This window comes from Theropithecus gelada, chromosome 13, assembly GCF_003255815.1.
Source record: "Theropithecus gelada isolate Dixy chromosome 13, Tgel_1.0, whole genome shotgun sequence".
Classification (NCBI taxonomy): domain Eukaryota; kingdom Metazoa; phylum Chordata; class Mammalia; order Primates; family Cercopithecidae; genus Theropithecus; species Theropithecus gelada.
Genome location: NC_037681.1, coordinates 29,428,244 through 29,445,728, shown reverse-complemented (window position 1 = coordinate 29,445,728; position 17,485 = coordinate 29,428,244). Strand labels below are relative to the sequence as shown.

The following is a 17,485-nucleotide window of genomic DNA, read 5'->3' as shown; positions in this document are numbered from 1 at the left end:
CTTAGTATCTTTGGAGATAGTTAAGGGGTTCTTAGTATAAGCTTATAATGTTGGGTGCTGTAATTATAGCCCTTGTATATTTCCTGTACAATGAGACTAGTTATGTCTTCACCTTTTGTTCTTGGAAAATACTTTTAAAGCCACATAGTAAAGGAAAATTTTGGTAAACTTGGCATCAAATATTGAGCCTCAGCTGTCTATTAGACTTGAATGGAAATTCTGATACACTAATCAAAATTAATTCTAAGTATTGTTGCAATTTTTATATGAATTGAGGGAATTCATTTCTAAGCACTCAAGTTTCTTTTTAAGGTATAAGAAATATAAATTAATGGAGAAATATTCCAAGAAGGTTTTTGGCATAGACTCAGAGTTTTACTTTATAGGATTATAAAGTGATCTGTTAAATAATTTTTGAATGAATATTGCATTGGGTAGGAAATGCTTCAGTAGATTAAAAAATTCTTAAAAATTAATATTAAAAGAGTATATTAAAGATAAAAGGATGTTGGTACTATGTCAGCAAAGACAGAAAAGATTGAAATAGTGCCAGAGGCTGGACTTGGATTGCTTTCCTTTTTGTATTTTATTGAAAGCAGGAACCACTAGAAAATAATATAAAAATATTAAACTACTTTCCCTATTTTGTCTCTATCTCCAGATTTGATGTGATATTGGAGTTTAGCCCTTGTGAAATGAAGGAGAAAGTATAAATTTTCTTGGAATCCTGTAGCAAAGGTGCAACTTCTAGTTAAGGAAACTGCAGTGTAAAGAAGGGACAGCTTAGCTCATTGAGTATTTATTGATTGCCAGGCTTTTTTCTAAGCCTCAAATTTCAGAGAGCAGAGGGTCGAGTTGGCAGGGTTGGATGATATAGCAAATGAAAAAACAAACGTGTTTCATATATTTAGATTATAGTGACTAAGATCATGGATTCAGGAGTCAACCTCTGTTCCAATTTTGGTTCTGCAACATAGCATCCCTTACAAGCTGTGTGAGTTTATCTGGGTGCACAGGAGTGTAGTGTGTAATGAGTACTCTACAAATGGTAGCCATGGCTGCCATTGTACCTTTTGTGCAATAAAATTGCACAAAAGTTTTTGTGCAAAAACTGCTTGTGTGAAATAAAATTTTATCAGGTGATGGTCATCTGGATTGTACTTGAACACTTCTGCTGGTGCAGAGCTTGCTCCCTTCATTAGGGCAGCCAGTTTCATTTCTGGATAGTTGTAGTTGCTAGAGAGTTTGTCGTTTATGTGCTTGCAGACTTTCTGGAGTAACCCAGAAGTGGTCTGAATAAGCCCATTTCTTCGTGGTTACCTTTCAGAGAATTGGACGCTTCCTATTCTTTTTTCACATGACTGGCTTATGAACAACTGCGTATTTGTACATTAGGCCTCAGTAACCCTCAGTCTTCTGTGAAATCCATGGGCTCATGATTGAACATTTCTAGCTCTCCTGGGATGATACAGCCCCATATGTTGAAAGTTCACCTTCTAAGTTTTGAACATTTCTAGCTCTCCTGGGATGATACAGCCCCATATGTTGAAAGTTCACCTTCTAAGTTTTGTCCTCTCTAGAGTTTTGCAGTGTTGGTGTACTTATTTGAAGGTATGTTTTTGTTATTGTTTTTTTTGCCTCCATTATTTACTAAAATGTACTGAAAATAAAAATGACTAATTTATAATAAGCATGTTCTCATAAATTATCCTGTTGAGTCAATGATAGAACCCAGGAGGCATGCCCAGAATACCATTTCTTTAGACGCAGTAGACTTATTTGACGTTAGCTGGCTGATGGTGTGTCAGGAGTGAGAAAGGAGCATAACTGAAGGACGCAGGTGGCATGCTGGAAATGTGTTACCTAAGATTGCACTGAGATAGGGGCTCATCAAACACATTTTTGGTCAAATGTCTTAATGATAGTGTTAAAATTAACGTTGAGTTAAAGCTGAATATCATCCACTCAAATCTCAAAGATTTCTTTGTCTTCAACTCCTGAAAATGATCAACAATGTCATCTAATCATTTCTGCAAACATTTGTTTCCCTCCGTAGATTCAAAACAATAGGAACTATCTTATTAAAACATTTTAAGACTTAATTTCAGGTTTGATTAGTGAGAACAATACATGTTTTAGATGCTCCAGTTTTCTTTAACACTTTCCTTTTTTCTTCATATACTTTATGTGTTTTATTGTGTATGATTCATTATGGATATTATTATGTATGAGTTTAGGATTTTTTTCTCCTTGCCATATTGAGATGTCAGAGCTAATTGTTCTCCTTTTAATTCATTCTCACAGGATGTGTAGAATTCACAGATAGAGCTTTTTCATGAAAAAGGCTGTTTTTCGTTACTTGAATGGAACTAAATAACTCAAAATCAAATACAGCTCCTAAGGGTTATTTTGTTTAATGTTGGCACACTAAACAAGCTTGCAAATAACATATTGTGAAATAATCGAATCTCTTAATGACTTGTTTAAAAATTTGGCTCAAAGGATCTAATGTTCTAAAAGTTGTCATATAATGAAGCTTTCTCAATACTCACATTAACTTATTTGTTTCCCTAGTCTCAGTTATAGTATTTTATTTTTGTAATAAATATTTAAACTGATACAATACTAATATATAAATCATATAAAGTCATTTATTCTTTACACTCCAAGGTAACTGTAGAGTGTTTATACGTATTTGAAAGTTGATGTTCATATAGTAACAGTAAATATGAATGACATGCATTGTTTGTATTTTTGATGTTACTTTGCTGATCAGAAATGATGGTAGTTTAGGCTGTCAGATGGTCACTGACCTCCACCAATTTAAGGATGCTACAAGTGACCAGCAAGCAGACATTAAGCCAAAACCCAAACCAAAGCAAAATAGCAGGGATTTGGGCATAACCACGGATAAAGCCAAAGTTCAGTTCATCTGTACCTTAAAAAGGGAGATGAAATGAGGTACTTCATAATGTTTTTGCTGTTTGAGAGCTAATTCTTCTCTTATAACATGCAAATATATTTAACATTTTTGCATTTCTAATTTCATTTGTGTTTTCAGTAATGTGTTACATACCCTAGTAGGGAACTGAATTTAGTTTGTATATTTCTCATCTGATTTAGAAAGTAATACATCTTTATCATATGAAACTTATCAAATAAAAAAAGTATGAATAGAAAATTTAAAAATCACCCATTACCCTTTAGTCCAGAGACAACTTTTGTTAATATATTTATATTAGAGTATGTGTGTATGTTGAAACAAAATTGGGCTTATACTGAACATAAAATTTTTGTAACCCAGCCACCACGTTGTGAGGAATCCCAGGTTATATAAAGATGCCTTGTGTAGGTGTTTGAACCTACAGGCCCAGCTGAAGTCCAGATGACAGCCAGCGTCCACTGTCTGACATGTGAGTGAGCAAGCCTTTAGATAATTCCAGTCTCTTATGCCAAATAGAGAAACAATGAGGTATCCATGCTGAACCTTGCCCAAATTCCAGATTCTAGAGCAAAAGAAATGTGAGTGTTTTCAGCTGCCAAATTCAAGGGTACTTTTTAGGTCATCACCATTTTCATTTGGCAATCATATATATTTAAAAAATTTTAATTGAATCTAACTTAAATATGGTGAAATGCATAGACGTTAATTGTGCAGTTTGACCAATTTTGACAAATGTGTACACTTGTGTAACTCATATCCTGTGTAACCCTAGTAAAGGTGAACATGGTAGGCCAGAGTGAGCAAGGTGTAAGTGTTCGATGATGAGTGGAAAAGACTGGGAGGACTTTGGTCATAATATAAATATGATAGGAAGCCATGAGATTTTTGAAAATACACTTTTAATTTTAGAATAGTTTTAAATTTGCAGAAAGTTGTGAAGATAGTACAGAGAGTTTCCACATACCCCATGTCCAGTTTTTCCTCTCGTTAACATGTTTCATTAGGATGGTCATTTGTCACAGCTGGTGAAACAATATTGATACATTATTGTTGACTAAACTCTATACGTTATTTGATAGATTTGTTTGGTTTTTACTTAAGGTTAAGGTCTGTATTAGTTAGCTTTCATAAGAAAAACCGTAGACTGCATGGATTAAACAACAGAAATTTATTTTCTCACAGATCCAGAGGCTGGAAGTCTGAGATCCAGATGCCAGCATGGTTGGGTTCTGGTGAGGGCTCTCTTCCTGCCTTGCAGATGGCCACCCCTGGGGGGTGTGCTCACCTGGTCTTTTCTAGATGTGTTCTTGGTGAAAGAGAGAGCAAGCCCTCTGTGTCTCTTTTTATAATGGCACTAATCCAGTCAGGCCAGGGCCCTACCTATCCTCACAACCTCATCTAATCCAAATTAACTTCCAAAGGCCCCCATCTCCAAATGCATCACATTGGGAGTGAGGACTTCAGCATATGAATTTTGGGGGGAAACAGACATTCAGTCTATAGAGTCCTTTTGTGTTCCTGGATCTTATGCAGGTTACTGTATTACCTTTTTCCTTTTTTTTTTTTTTTTTTTTTTAAGACAGAATCTCACCCTGTCGCCCCCAGCCTAGAGTACAGTCATGTGATCATGGCTCACCACAACCTTGACCTCTTGGGCTTAAGTGATCCTCCCACCTCAGCCTCCTGAGTAGCTGGGACTGCAGACTACGTGCGTCACGAGGCACGAATAACGTTGTATTTTTTGTAGAGAGGGGATTTCACTATGTCGCCCAGGCTGGTCTCGCAAGACCTGCCTCAGCCTCCCAAAGTGCTGGGATTACATATGTGAGCCACCATGCCTGGCCCATATTACATTTAGTCATTGTGTCTCCGTAGCTTCCTCCAGACTGTGGCAGTTTCTCAGACTTTACTTTTTTTTGGTGACCTTGTCAGCTTTGAGGATTACTGGTCATGGATTTTGTAGAATCTCTCCAGTGGGATTTATCGAATGTTTTTCTCTTGAGTCTGTGCTTATTGGTGTTTGAGAGGAAGACCACAAAGATGAAGTGTTGTTTTCATCACATCATTCCAGGCTATGTACTTTCAGTGTGACTGATCACTCTTGATGTTAATTTGATCACCTGGCTGAGGCAGTGTCTGTCAGATTTCTCCACTGTAAAGTTTCTCTTTTTACTCCCACTTTCCATATTGCACTCTTCGGAAGAAGCCATTCTGAGCAGCCTATGCATAGGGATAAACTGTGGATGCTTTGAATAGAGGAATTAGCTACTCTGGTTTACCTCTGAAGAAGCTCTCATTACTGTGTGGAGGGCAAGAGTTGAATCAGGGAGGGGAGTTGGCTTGTGATCACAGTAGTCTACACTCGGTGATGGTGGTTATGGTGGGTGTGGTGAAGAGTGGCCTCATTTGGGATATACTTGAAGGTAGAACTGATATGACTTACTGGTGGATTGAATGTGGTTATGAGAAAAAGAGAAGACTCAAGGATGACGCTTCCTAAGTTTTTGTCCTAAGTAGCTCAGACAGATAATTGTGGGGAGCTAGGGGAGAGGATGGGGAGGACTGGAAGAGAAGTGGCTTTTGGAGCATGGGAAGGGGTGGATGTGAAAGGTTTTCCTTTGGGCTGTATTAAGTTTCAGATGCTTGTTAGACTTTGAGGTATAAACATGTAGACCATTGAAGATGTGAATCTGGAGTTCAGGTATAGATCAGGTCTCAATATTCTATTTGGGGGTCACACATTTTGTCTTTAAAGAATTCCATGTATTTTCAGAATAAAAATTTAGTTTGATAGAATAAAGAGCTTGTGGTAATTCGACTCGAATTATGAAAAAAATTTAAATCAAACTTTTTTTTCCCCTGAAAGCATTGTGAAAAAAGGGTAAAATGTAGATGATTTTCAATCAGCATCAGTGTGACCTGTCTGTGTCTGACCTAAGTCTCAGCTAATATATCCAGTTGAGCAGTGGAAGATTAAGAATTTGATTTGCATGTCTTAAAGCCGTTGAGAAAAGGAACTAGACATTTTAGGTTTTTTTTTTTTTTCCCTAAGGAACTATATGCATATATTTTGAGCCTTACATTTTTTTTCTTAGAGGGAAACTAGTCAGGAGTGGGAGGCCTCTGAACAAGCTGCATTCTGTGTAGCCGCCAGCTTTTCTTTCTCTTTATCCAGGAGAACGCTGGCCTTCAGCGCCTCTTTCTGCTTCCCCTCGTTCAGACCAGTGGGGGCGACTGGCTTTCCTGTCTGACTCCTCCTGTTCTGGTAATGAAGATAGGGAGGCTGAAGGATTGATATTATTTGGCTCCCTGTTTAGAAGGTAGTTATGTAAACTTAAATAAAATTTGGCCAATACCACTTACAACTTTAAGTTGTTGTAGAAATTGATTCATTATTATTCAGAAAAGATAATTTTAAGTTAATAATACTGGAAGAATTTATGGGTTTTTTTCTCTTCCCTTCCCTCCCCCCTAGTTCTTTATTTAGTTTTAGAGGTTTTTGTACTAGTACATCCTCCCTTTTCTGGGGAGTTGATTTGAAAAATTAGATTTGCAAGAGAATGTATGCTTTTAGAGGATGATGAAAGCAACTTGCACTGCAACTTAAGGAAAACCCTTTTCAGCTCCCTGCATGCCCTATCTAGACCCCATCCCAGAGAGGAATGACTTCTGGAATATTGTGTTAATCATTTCCTTGCCTTCTTCGTAATGTTAACCACAAATGTTTATATGTATGTGGTAAAATAAACATGAAATTTACCATCCTAACCATCTTTAAATGCACAGCTCAATAGTGATAAGTATATTCACAGTGTTGAGCAGTAGATCCCCAGAACTTTTTCATCTTGCAGAACTGAAGTTGCATATTCATTAAGCAACTCCCTGTTTTCCCCACGTCCCAGCTCCTGGCCTTTTGTTTTTATGAAGTTGACTGTTCTAGATACTTAGTGTAAGTGGAAACCTATAGTGTTTGTCTTTTTGTGACTGGTTTAATTTCACGTAGCATATGTTTTCAAGGTTCACTTATATTTTCACATAGGAGGTATGTTATGGGACCTCATAAAAGCCAGAATTTCCTTCCTTTTAAAAGCTTAATAACATTCCATTCATAGTTCTTAATTTCCATGTGATTGAAATTATAACATTTTATTCATGATTTGTGATATTTTTGTACTTAGTTTAGGAAAATCTTCTGTATGCTGAGATCATAAAGATATCTTCCTATATTATCTTTTTAAGAAATAATTTTTATTTTAAAACAATATTAAACTCACAGAAAAGTTCCAAGTACAGTTTAGAGAACGTTTTCCTGAACCATTTGAGAGTAAGTTGCTGACTCGTTGCCCCATCACTTCTGAATACATTTGTGAGATTTCCTACAAAAAAGGACATTCTTCTGTGTAATCTCAAAATGACTATCAAAATTAGGAAATTAATACATTTCTATAATCAAGTCTTCAGATTTTAAGTTTTACCAGTTATCACATAAAGTCCTTTTTAGCAACAGCATCCAGTTTAGAATCGCAGGTTGCATTTAGTTTGCGTGTCTCTTTAGTCTCCTTAAGTCTGGAACACTCCCTTTATTGAATTGAGAAGTATTCCTTCTTCCGTTTTCTGGAAGGGATTGTGTAAAACTGGTATTAATTCTTTTTTAAACATTTGATAGAATTCTCCAGTAAAACCATCTGGGCCTAGAGATGTTTTTTTCTAGGCGATTTTAAATTCCAAAGTATTTTGTTAACAGTTACAGGGCTATTTAAATTATCTATTTCATATCGGGTGAGTTATAGTAGTTTGAGTATGGAATTGGTGCATTTTACCTAAGAAATTTCCATTTTAGCTAATCTGTGTGCAGTTTTATTCTTCCTTACTTTATATAGATATATTTGTAATGAAAATACAATATGTATTTATGAAAATAAGTATGTATTTTACATCTGTGTCATATACTTTTATATCTGTATCATATAATTTGGATCAAGCTCTAGATGCAGTCAGGACCTCAGTGGCAGGCTGTATTCTGCACAGATGGGAGTCTCAGTGACCTGTAAAGTCTGTGCCTTTACACACTTCAGAATTTGCTATGCGTGAGTCTTCTGACCGTGCAGATAGTTGTACTGTGGCTATTCTGTGCACACACCTCATTCTATATCAATTTTTTTCCTTCAAAACAGTGTGATACAGTGAAAATCAGATTTGCTATGGTCCCTGCCCCCAGGTTGCTTAGAGTCTCTGAGGGGTTATGGAGAGGTAATTAGGAAATTGGGAATCAGAGTGGTTTGTGTTCTGATGAGGAAGGGACAGGTCCTTATGAGAACACAGAGAAGAGGTACATGTTTTATTCTCTGCGTCTCTAGCACCGGGTACAGTACTTGGCACATAGTAGGTTCTCACTAAATCTTTGTTGAATGAATGAATAAACTCAGAGGTGGGTTGATTGCATGGTCACTTTTGGGGAGATCTTACGTCTGAGCTAAGTTAGTGATATCCACTGGAAGTAGATGGATAGAGGGAATTCTCCCAGGTGGGTGCAATAGTACGCAGTGTCATAGAAGCAAAGAAAGCTTAGCGATCTAAACAGTTGTCTAGAGGTGACTATTTGCAAGTGAGGAGTGGTTTCCAAAAGTGATTACAGACGGAGGACTAAGAAGAAGTTACTCTGACCAAAGTGTATATTGGACAAGGTTAGCGAAGAACTAAAATTGATTTTTATGGATTAGCATTTTTGGTTCTGGCTGTTGTTTACCATTGTTAAGTTTAGTTTCTAATATACCTTAAGAATAATGCTTCCCAAATGAATGAGAAATATTTTTTTGTGAAATGTGGTACAGCTTTCTCCAGGTCTTACCTACTCATCTTACTCAGACTGTCTTTGCTCCAAAACAAACCTTCCCTATGCTATAAGTATGTCTGTGATAAATCATGAGTTGACTGCTTATACTGGTGGGTCATACATGAGCATTTTCATGTGCCAGGTACTGTATTGAGACCCTGCTGTGGGTTACCTCACTTAATCCGGACAGCAGCCTATCCGAGAGGAAACCAAACCTGGGTTCACTCCCACTTTACAGAAGTAACTAAGGTTTGGGGAAGTTAAGTGGTGTGTACCCAGCGTCACTTTGATAAGCCCACTACTCGTGTTTGGATCTAAGTCTGTCTGTCTTCATTAACCATTGAGTTTTGTGTGCTCTTTCCAAGGTTTCGTATGTCTTTTTATTAAATAAAAAAGACCTGGGATTTAGTTTTGGGTACAGATCTTTAGAAAGTTCATCAGTTAAATAGGGAAATAGTTTGTAATGAAGTAACATATTAGGACACCCCTAAAGCAAATTACAGAAACCCACTTCAGCTAGCCAACATGGCTGGATGCAGATAGTCCAGCAATAAACACTGTGTTCTTCGTCTCTGTCTTCCCTCTTTTTTTCTTTCCTATTTCCCCCTCCCTCCTTATCCCACTGCCCCACTCCCTCTCTCATCCTGCTTTTCTTTGAGTGTTGGCCCTTTCCCTCCTGTCATAGAAGCAGCTCATTTGAAACCAGTTCCACTTGTGATCCTGGGAAGGGAGATCATCGTCTTCTCTGAGGCTCTGGCAGAAATGCCCTAGGGAAGACTCTTGTTCCTAGGGCCTGGGGCTGTGACAGGACTTTGTGAAACTACATGGAATGGGGCTGTTGGGGGTGACAGAATATCCTTATTTCATCTTAATAAGACATATTCGATGGCTGAAAGCTATAATTATTATGTAAAGATAATGCACAGTATATTTTAATAGATTTATCAAGATATAATTCATGTACCATACAACTCGCCCATTTAAAGTGTACAATTCAGTGGTTTTAATGTACTCAGCTGTGCAGCTATCACTGCTGTCTAACCTGGAACATTTTCATCCCTAAAAGAAACCTTATACCATTAGCAGTCACTCCCCATTTCCCCAAACCCCTCAGCCCTAAGCAACCACTCGTCTACTTTCGGTCTCTATAGGTTTGCCAGTTTCATGTAAGTGGAATCATACAATATGTGGTCTTTTGTGTCTGGCTTCCTTCATTATCATAATGTTTTCAAGGTTTATCTTTGCATATCAGTGTGCATTTCGTATTGCCAAATAATATTTCATTATGTGGATATACCACATTTTATCCATCTGTTGATGGACATTTAGGGTGTTTTCACATTTTGGTTATTATGAATAATGCTGCTGTGAACATTTTTGTAGAAGTCTTTGTGCAGATTTAAGTTTTCAGTTCTCTCATATATATACCTAGGAGTGGAACTGCTGGATCATACGCTAACCGTGTCTCACATTTTGAGGAAGTGTTTTCCAAAGTGGCTGTACCATTTTATATTCCCATCAGTGGTGTATGAGAGTTCCAGTTTCTCCACATTTTTGTCAACGCTTACGATCTTTTTGATTGTAGGCCTCTTGGTGCATGTGAAGTGGTATAATTTATAATATTTTATGAAAAGGTTGTTTTGTTTTTTAAACACTGCCTGTTTACTTGTTTTTTTTGTTTGTTTGTTTTTTTGCCTTGTGTTGGAGCTCTCCCAGTTGTCTCCCTGAACCTTTTCCACCTCAGTCCAGGTGGCCAGGTAGGCAGACCATGTCACTCAAAGGATCAGAAGTGTGTGTTTGCTTGTTTTTCTTTTTCTTTATAAACTTCATAATCTACAAGTACAGATAGGGATTATTCTTATTTTCATATTAAGAAACTATGGCGTAAAGAGGTTGTAAATGCCAGAGGTTATTTGGTCAGGGCTGAAACAAGGGTTTGTCGTTAGGGTTGATTGAGTGGTGTTGAGTTGCTTGCCTCAGATCTGCTGTTGTCCGCCTGCTGTGATGTGGTAGGTGCATTCCTGTGGCACACATTCCCACTGTGTTCACTGTGTTATATGTAGTTCCCACAACCTAGTTGCATCTCTACTGCTTTTTTCCCTGGAAATGTGAGGGCAAGAGTAATGTTTTAGGAATAATCTTTATTAAATTGTTCACAAACTTGACTACTTTAATTTTCATTAGTATAAATTACTTGCAGCACACCAGAACTGAACCATTTTTCTATGATTCACAATTGGTGCCTTTGACTACTTAGTTATGATGACCTTTATCGGCTGTGTAGGGCTATTTAACATTCACCTTGGGGTTGGTATAAAATGTGATATTCTGGCAGTCCATAGTCTGGGATGCACAGATGGTTTTCCATCTGTGGCTTTCTCCCTGGCCCTAAAGAGACTCTATTGTTAGGCGTATTAGTAATGCAGACATGGAGTCTGCATTTCAGGACTCCATGTTGAGTCTTGTGTTGTCAGCACAACATGAAAGAATCTATGTTGATCACACCTTATGCAAGAATCTATGTTGATCTCTTGCCATCGATTTGCCACATGCCACTGTATAGTTTGGAAGTCAAAAACTTGTGATTTAGAATTGCTGTTCAGCTCATGCTTAATATTATAATGGCATCAAGCAGTAGCAAGAAGAGATTACACATATTGGCCGCACCCCCTAAATTTGGAATAATACAGTGATCTGCATAAGATAAAAGGAAACATGAGCTTGCAAGTATCTTAACACATACTTGTTAAGCTGATGATGTGCTGGGACTGCGTGCTGGAGGACACAATAAACAAAACAGATAAAAATCCCTGTCCTTATAAAATGCACATCCCAGTGATTAATTTAATGATTTCCTAAAAGATCAATTCATCATATGTGACATTCAGGCAAAATAATCTATTGTGATTTCTTTTTGGTAGCAGTTTCTGGAAACTTTAAAATTCTAAAAAAGAAAAAGAAATTAAAAATGCCTAAATTGATTCATTTAGATAGTGTATTATGTAAGTGATTATTGGTTAAATATCCCAAAGACAAGATACCACAGATCCCAATCTATCCATTAAAAGTTAGTACCTTTTGTATTGACCCGATCCTTCTTGAAGAGTGTACTATTTTAGTGGGAAGCAGTATAATTTCAAAATCACATCATCATATCCATAAGTTGATAAGTTGATATTGTATCTAATGGAAATCTGATGATAATGAGGCAGGCCAGTAGAGGAGTTTTTTTTTGTTTTATAGAAGCATAATTTGAAGACGTGTAAAATTAGCACTCTGGAAATTGATCTTTATTTTTAAATATTAGGTAGTGTGCTGATGTTGTAAAAAAGGTTTGAGGAAAGCACATCTCACACATGAGTGTGGAAACCCAATCATCACACTTAGGAATTTAAAAAGGGTCAAAATAGATGTCCGCTCCCCCGCCCCCCTTTTTTTTTTAAGATGGGTGCTTTTTAAATTTTTATTTTACTTTAAGTTCTGGGATGCAAGTGTAGAATATGCAGGTTTGTTGCATAGGTATATGTGTGCCATGGTAGTTTGCTGCACCTGTCAACCCGTCATTTAGGTTTTAGGCCCCAATGCATTAGCTGTTTGTCCTAATACTCTCTCTCCCCTCATTCCCCACCCCCTGACTGGCCCCAGTGTGTGTTGTTCCCCTCCCTGTGTCTATGTGTTCTCATTGCTCAACTCAGGTGGATGGATGCCTTTTACCCCGTAGTACCTAGGCACTTGGAGAGGAATGCTTTCAAGTTAAATTAGGAAAGGATCACAACTCTTATTTGGGCTAATGTTTCTGATGGTCATAGCAGGAATGAATGAGTGAATAGATAAATTTTATTAGCATAAATAAATGAATGAGTGAATAAATTTTATCTAATTTTTTTAGATAAATTAGTAAATTTACTTATTATTATAAATAAGTAATTGTTTACAAGATAATTTTAGATGACGAAAAATACTGTAAAGTCAGTAACATGGGGTCCATGACAAGTGATTGGGGATGCTGCTTTAGATTGTAAGGTCTGTGAAGCTTTGGAAGATGTTATGTGAGTTGTGAATGGTGAAACATCTGTGTGCACTCCAGGTGTGGTGGTGGGGAAGTGTCAACTTTGGGTTGGAAGTGAGTTGAGTGTGTTGGAGATGGTCAATATGTTGGAATATAGCCAGTGAGAGAAACTGTGTGAGATGAGGCTGGAGAGGTGGAAGGGGCCTTGGCCTTTTAGGGCAGAATAAGGAGTGGAGATTTTATTTTAATCATGGCAGTCTGTAGAGTGTTTTAGGTCTGGGGATTGGTGGCCTCATGTCTGTGGCTTCTGTGTAGGGACTGACTGGTAGAGGCAGGAGAGGAAATGGGGACCTTAAAGAGCTGTTGTCCAGACAAGAAGCCATCACAGTCGTGGAGACAGAGCCCGGCCCAGCTTTGTGATGTGCTTTGAAGACAGAGCTAAGAAACGTAAGCGTGGATTCCTTGTGGAAGGCAGGTGATGAGGAGTCAGGGGTTGATTGCTAGGTGTTGGTCGAAGTGTGATGGTGCAGTTACTGAGATGGGTCAACTTGGAGGAGAGGTTGGTGGTGAGGGGAATCAGCAGCTCCCTTTTGGCCACAATAAATTTTAGATACTTATTAGATATTCAAGTGAAGTGGTTTAATGGGCAGTCGAATAAATGTCTGAAGTTCAGCGGAGAGGTCAAAACTAAAATGACAGAGGATGGTGTCAGCAACATAGAGCTCACTTCAGAGCCATAGGACTGGACGAACTCCCCATTAGGGAGTGGGCTCTGCAGTTTACTTCCTTAAACTGAGAAAGTTGGACGTGATGGTCTTTAAGGTCCCTTTTTTTCCCCCAAAAAATTAGATATTCATCTAGTTCTAGGAGCCTTTGTAAGAAACTTGAAGTGATGAGAATTTTCTCTAAAATGCTCTAGCTTCTTTTAAGCCATGGAAAGGATGAATGGGGAAGAAATATAGACATTTCAGTATTCCGCATCTGTATTCATTCCACAATTGCTTGTCCACAAAGTGTGATATGTAACTTCAATGAAATACCCTTCTGAGAGGGAAAGTAATATCAGTCACATTGCAAGGTTTTCAGTTGAACCCAGTGGTGGTCAATGTGAACTTATTTTTGTTAGAAAAAATGTAAACAGCTTCATTGAGGTATAAGTGAAACCCAAGCTGTACATACTACAAGTGTAAAATTTGGTGTTTTGACATAGGTATCCACCCATAATGCTGTCACCACAATAAAGATGATAGACCTATCTGACACCCAACAGTTTCCTTGTGCCCTTCAGTACTGTCTCCCTCCTGCCTCTCCCTGGCCTCCATCCCCAGGCAACCACTGATAAGCTTTTTGTCACTGTAGATTAGTTTGGGTTTTCTAGAAATTCATATAAATAGAATTATGCAGTAGGCACTCTTCTCTTCTTCTGGCTTCTTTGACTCCACATAATTATTTTGAGATTCATCCATGCTGTTGTGTGTGTCAATAGTTCTTTCCTTTTTGTTGCTAAGTAAGTCATATCCTATTGCATGGCTATACCAGATTCACTTGTGCAGTCATTGTGAAGTTAGACTACTTTCTTTTTCCCTTCAGCAGGTCTTCTGATTTGCTGGTATTGTTTGTAACCACCTAAGAGGTTAAACGTGTAAATGTGCACACACACAGAGACACGCTCCGAACTTGCTTTATGGAAGGGCTTCCTTGTTCTTGTATTCATCCCCCTTCTTGCCATTCAGGGATGGGCTGCTTGGCTTTTCATTTGTCAGAGCAAGCTTGACAGTGTTTGGAGAGGAAGCAGGTCCATCCTTTCTGTGCATCTGTGTTCTGCGTGGTGTTTTGGGATGTGTATGTTGTTGAGCCTTACTTATTTTTTATCTGGCTTGTATTTATTTCAGTAGGTCGCCTACTGAAGCTTCATAGTTTAACCCTTCCTTAGGCTTCATTGTTTGGCACTTGTGGATGCAGTTAATCTAGTACCTTTTAATTTCATAGGAAGTGTAAATAAATTCCTTCTCAGTTCATTGGAATTTTTTATAGTTGGTTAAGACAGAGATCAAAATGAGACAAGCACTCATTAGCCTGGTAGGTAGGTGCCTACCTTTAATCTCTGTGGTGCTTTGATTAAATCACTCGCTTTCTGCTTCTGTTTCAGTGCATTTGGAAAAACTCACTGCTTTTTGGTTTGTATGGATGATCTGAGAATATATTTAGGGATTTGTGAGTTAATCAACCTTTGGGAGTCTGGCTGTTTTTAACAACATCAGCTTTAGCGTGGAGTTTATGGATGTCTGGGCTGTAGATTGGCAGTTCTCTGTGCTGTTTTCTGGGGAGGAAGAGGAGAGGATGTTGTGTCTGATGTACAGGCTTGTCCTGGCAGAACAGGGCTTCTTGCTGGCTGAACCCAGTGTGTTTGGTGTAGGTGGGATTAGAATGGGCAGTAGCCATATAATTCAGGAGATAAGAAATAGCCTTAAGAGAGGCATGCCAAATAAATCTCTCTACTTTGTGTTCTCATGATGCTGTTTCTCTGCCTAACATAAGACTTAGTGGCCATCATTTTTTTTGTATTGTTCATTTAATTGTCTTCTTTTACTGGCCTGTAAGTTTTGTGAGTACAAGGAAAACCATGGTTGTGTTGTTCATCCATTGTACCTATACAAGAAGTGTTTACAGAATGTTGTTAGAATGTGTCCTTATGCTTCTTGTATTTATTTTACGTTTGTGGTTATAAAGTTTCTAGTTGTAGCAATTAATGTTAAGAGTTTTAAGCCCTTTAGGAAAGATGGAAGATAAATATGAGCTGTTTTATTAGTCTGCTCTCCTTGATTTTAAGCAAACTCTCCAGGCATGATTCTGGCCCCCACCCCCTCACCCCCATTTTCCTTTCAGTGAATGAAAGGCACAGATGGAGCCAGGCCTTCTACTCAGGGATTGGTAGGAATGCATAGATGAATACAGTTTGTTCCCAAGCCATCAGAAGCTCACAACCAAAAAGGAAAGTCAGACTCATAGGCCAGTAAGTTACAGTTTAATATAAGCACATACAGAAATTACTTTAAAAGTATTTTGGGATCCCAAAAAGTATGAATAAAGGTTCTACTTTCTAGGTTCAAGAGGTGGGTAGAAGTGACCCCATTAAGTAAAACAGGAGATCCAGGAGGAAACGAGGCAGATTTGGTAAGATGGTGACATTGGTCAGGTACAAGTACAGTAAATAATTCAGTTTTGGGATGTTCTCAGTTTGAATTTTGTGCAGTGTTGTTCTTTTTAGGTAATCTGTAGATTTTTGTGTTGGTTTATAAAAAGCGGTTTCCCCAGTTGGTAGCTTTGAATTCGTCTTCGTTATTTGTGAGGAGGCTATACTTTTTGGATTAGATATTCCCCGTTACCTTACCAAAGTTGGCTCTAAGTAGTTGAGCCAACTGTCTGCTTACGTTATGCTTGGAAAAAGTGTTTTTTCTATGACAGTGACCTAGAAATGTTTGAAAATGCTTGCATCCTTTAGGGTGTGGTTGCCATTGCATAAAATGTACTGGGATGAAACTGGCAGATTCAGTATAGGGAGATGAGGTAATGACTATCTTAAATGCTGGTGCTCAGTTTCTTGTTGGGAAATTTGAAAACAAGCATGTATTTCTTAAAAAATCATCTATTTGGGAGTAGATAATAAGTGCCCATGTTGCAAAATATCAAGGGGATGGGTACGTAATGAAAAATAACTCTCCCTTTTACCCCATCCTCTGGATTCCCAGGTGCCTTTCCCCTTCCGTGTGTCTCATGTACATGGCAAAGTCCACAGGCGAAAACCAAGTATCTTTGTTGTATCCCTTTTTAAGAGTGAGGAAGACTTTCCCAATAATCCCTAGCCATATTTCTCATTGAACAAAATTGCAGCACAGTTACAGTCCCAGAATTAGTTGTTGGTGATGATTGGTTGAGACCAGTGACTGTTCATCCCGTGAGACTAGGGAAGAGTCTAGCTTTGCTTAAAACACATGGCTGCCTGGTCTGGTTACTGAACAAAATCTGGTTTCTCTTAGCAAGGGAAAAAGATTACTGCTATGGGGTATCTAAAAGATCATTACATCTTAGTGCTTTGTACTTGGTACAGGGCTGCCTCATTCTTTGTGATGGCTAGAGAACATTCATTCCATTCACTTCATGTACATGCTTTAGCAGTCTCTGTCTTTTCCAATTTTTCTGTTATCACCATGCTGCAGTACATGTTTATAAATGTAAATACATCATCTTCCCTATTTCCAAATTGTTCCCTATTAACATTATATCAGTATATATTAAATATTTCCACCAACAGTGTTCAGTGTGCCTGTTTCCTTATACACTTGACAGTGCAGAGTACTGCTGAAGTCCATCTGATAGGTGAAAATGTTATTTTACTCTTATTTTAATTTCCGTTTCTCTTATTATAGGGTTTGGGCATCTTTTCTTATGAATGAATCATTTGTGAATCTTTTTCTGAGGCCTGACTATGCCTGTGCTCTGCCTACTTTTCTATTAGGTGGTTACTGTTTTTATTATTGATATGTAGGAGCTTTAGATAGATTAAAGAAATCAGCTCTTGGTGATATGACTTATGTTACGGCTTTTAAGTTTGTTGTTTGTCCTTTGACTTTGCTTATGGTGTTTTGCCATGAAGGAATTTTTTATATTTATGTGATGAAATTGTATCTAATTTTTTATT

General features: G+C 37.9%; 1 protein-coding gene and 1 non-coding gene across 6 annotated transcripts in view; one reads left to right on the top strand and one right to left on the bottom strand.

Moving 5' to 3' along the window:
• Window positions 1–17,485, top strand: part of MBOAT2 (membrane bound O-acyltransferase domain containing 2) — a 147,939-nt gene that overhangs the window by 12,666 nt on the left and 117,788 nt on the right. The window lies entirely within an intron of this gene.
• On the bottom strand, window positions 12,079–12,179 carry LOC112605501. Its single transcript, XR_003115486.1, has one exon. It is a non-coding gene; the product is annotated as a small nucleolar RNA U13 (small nucleolar RNA).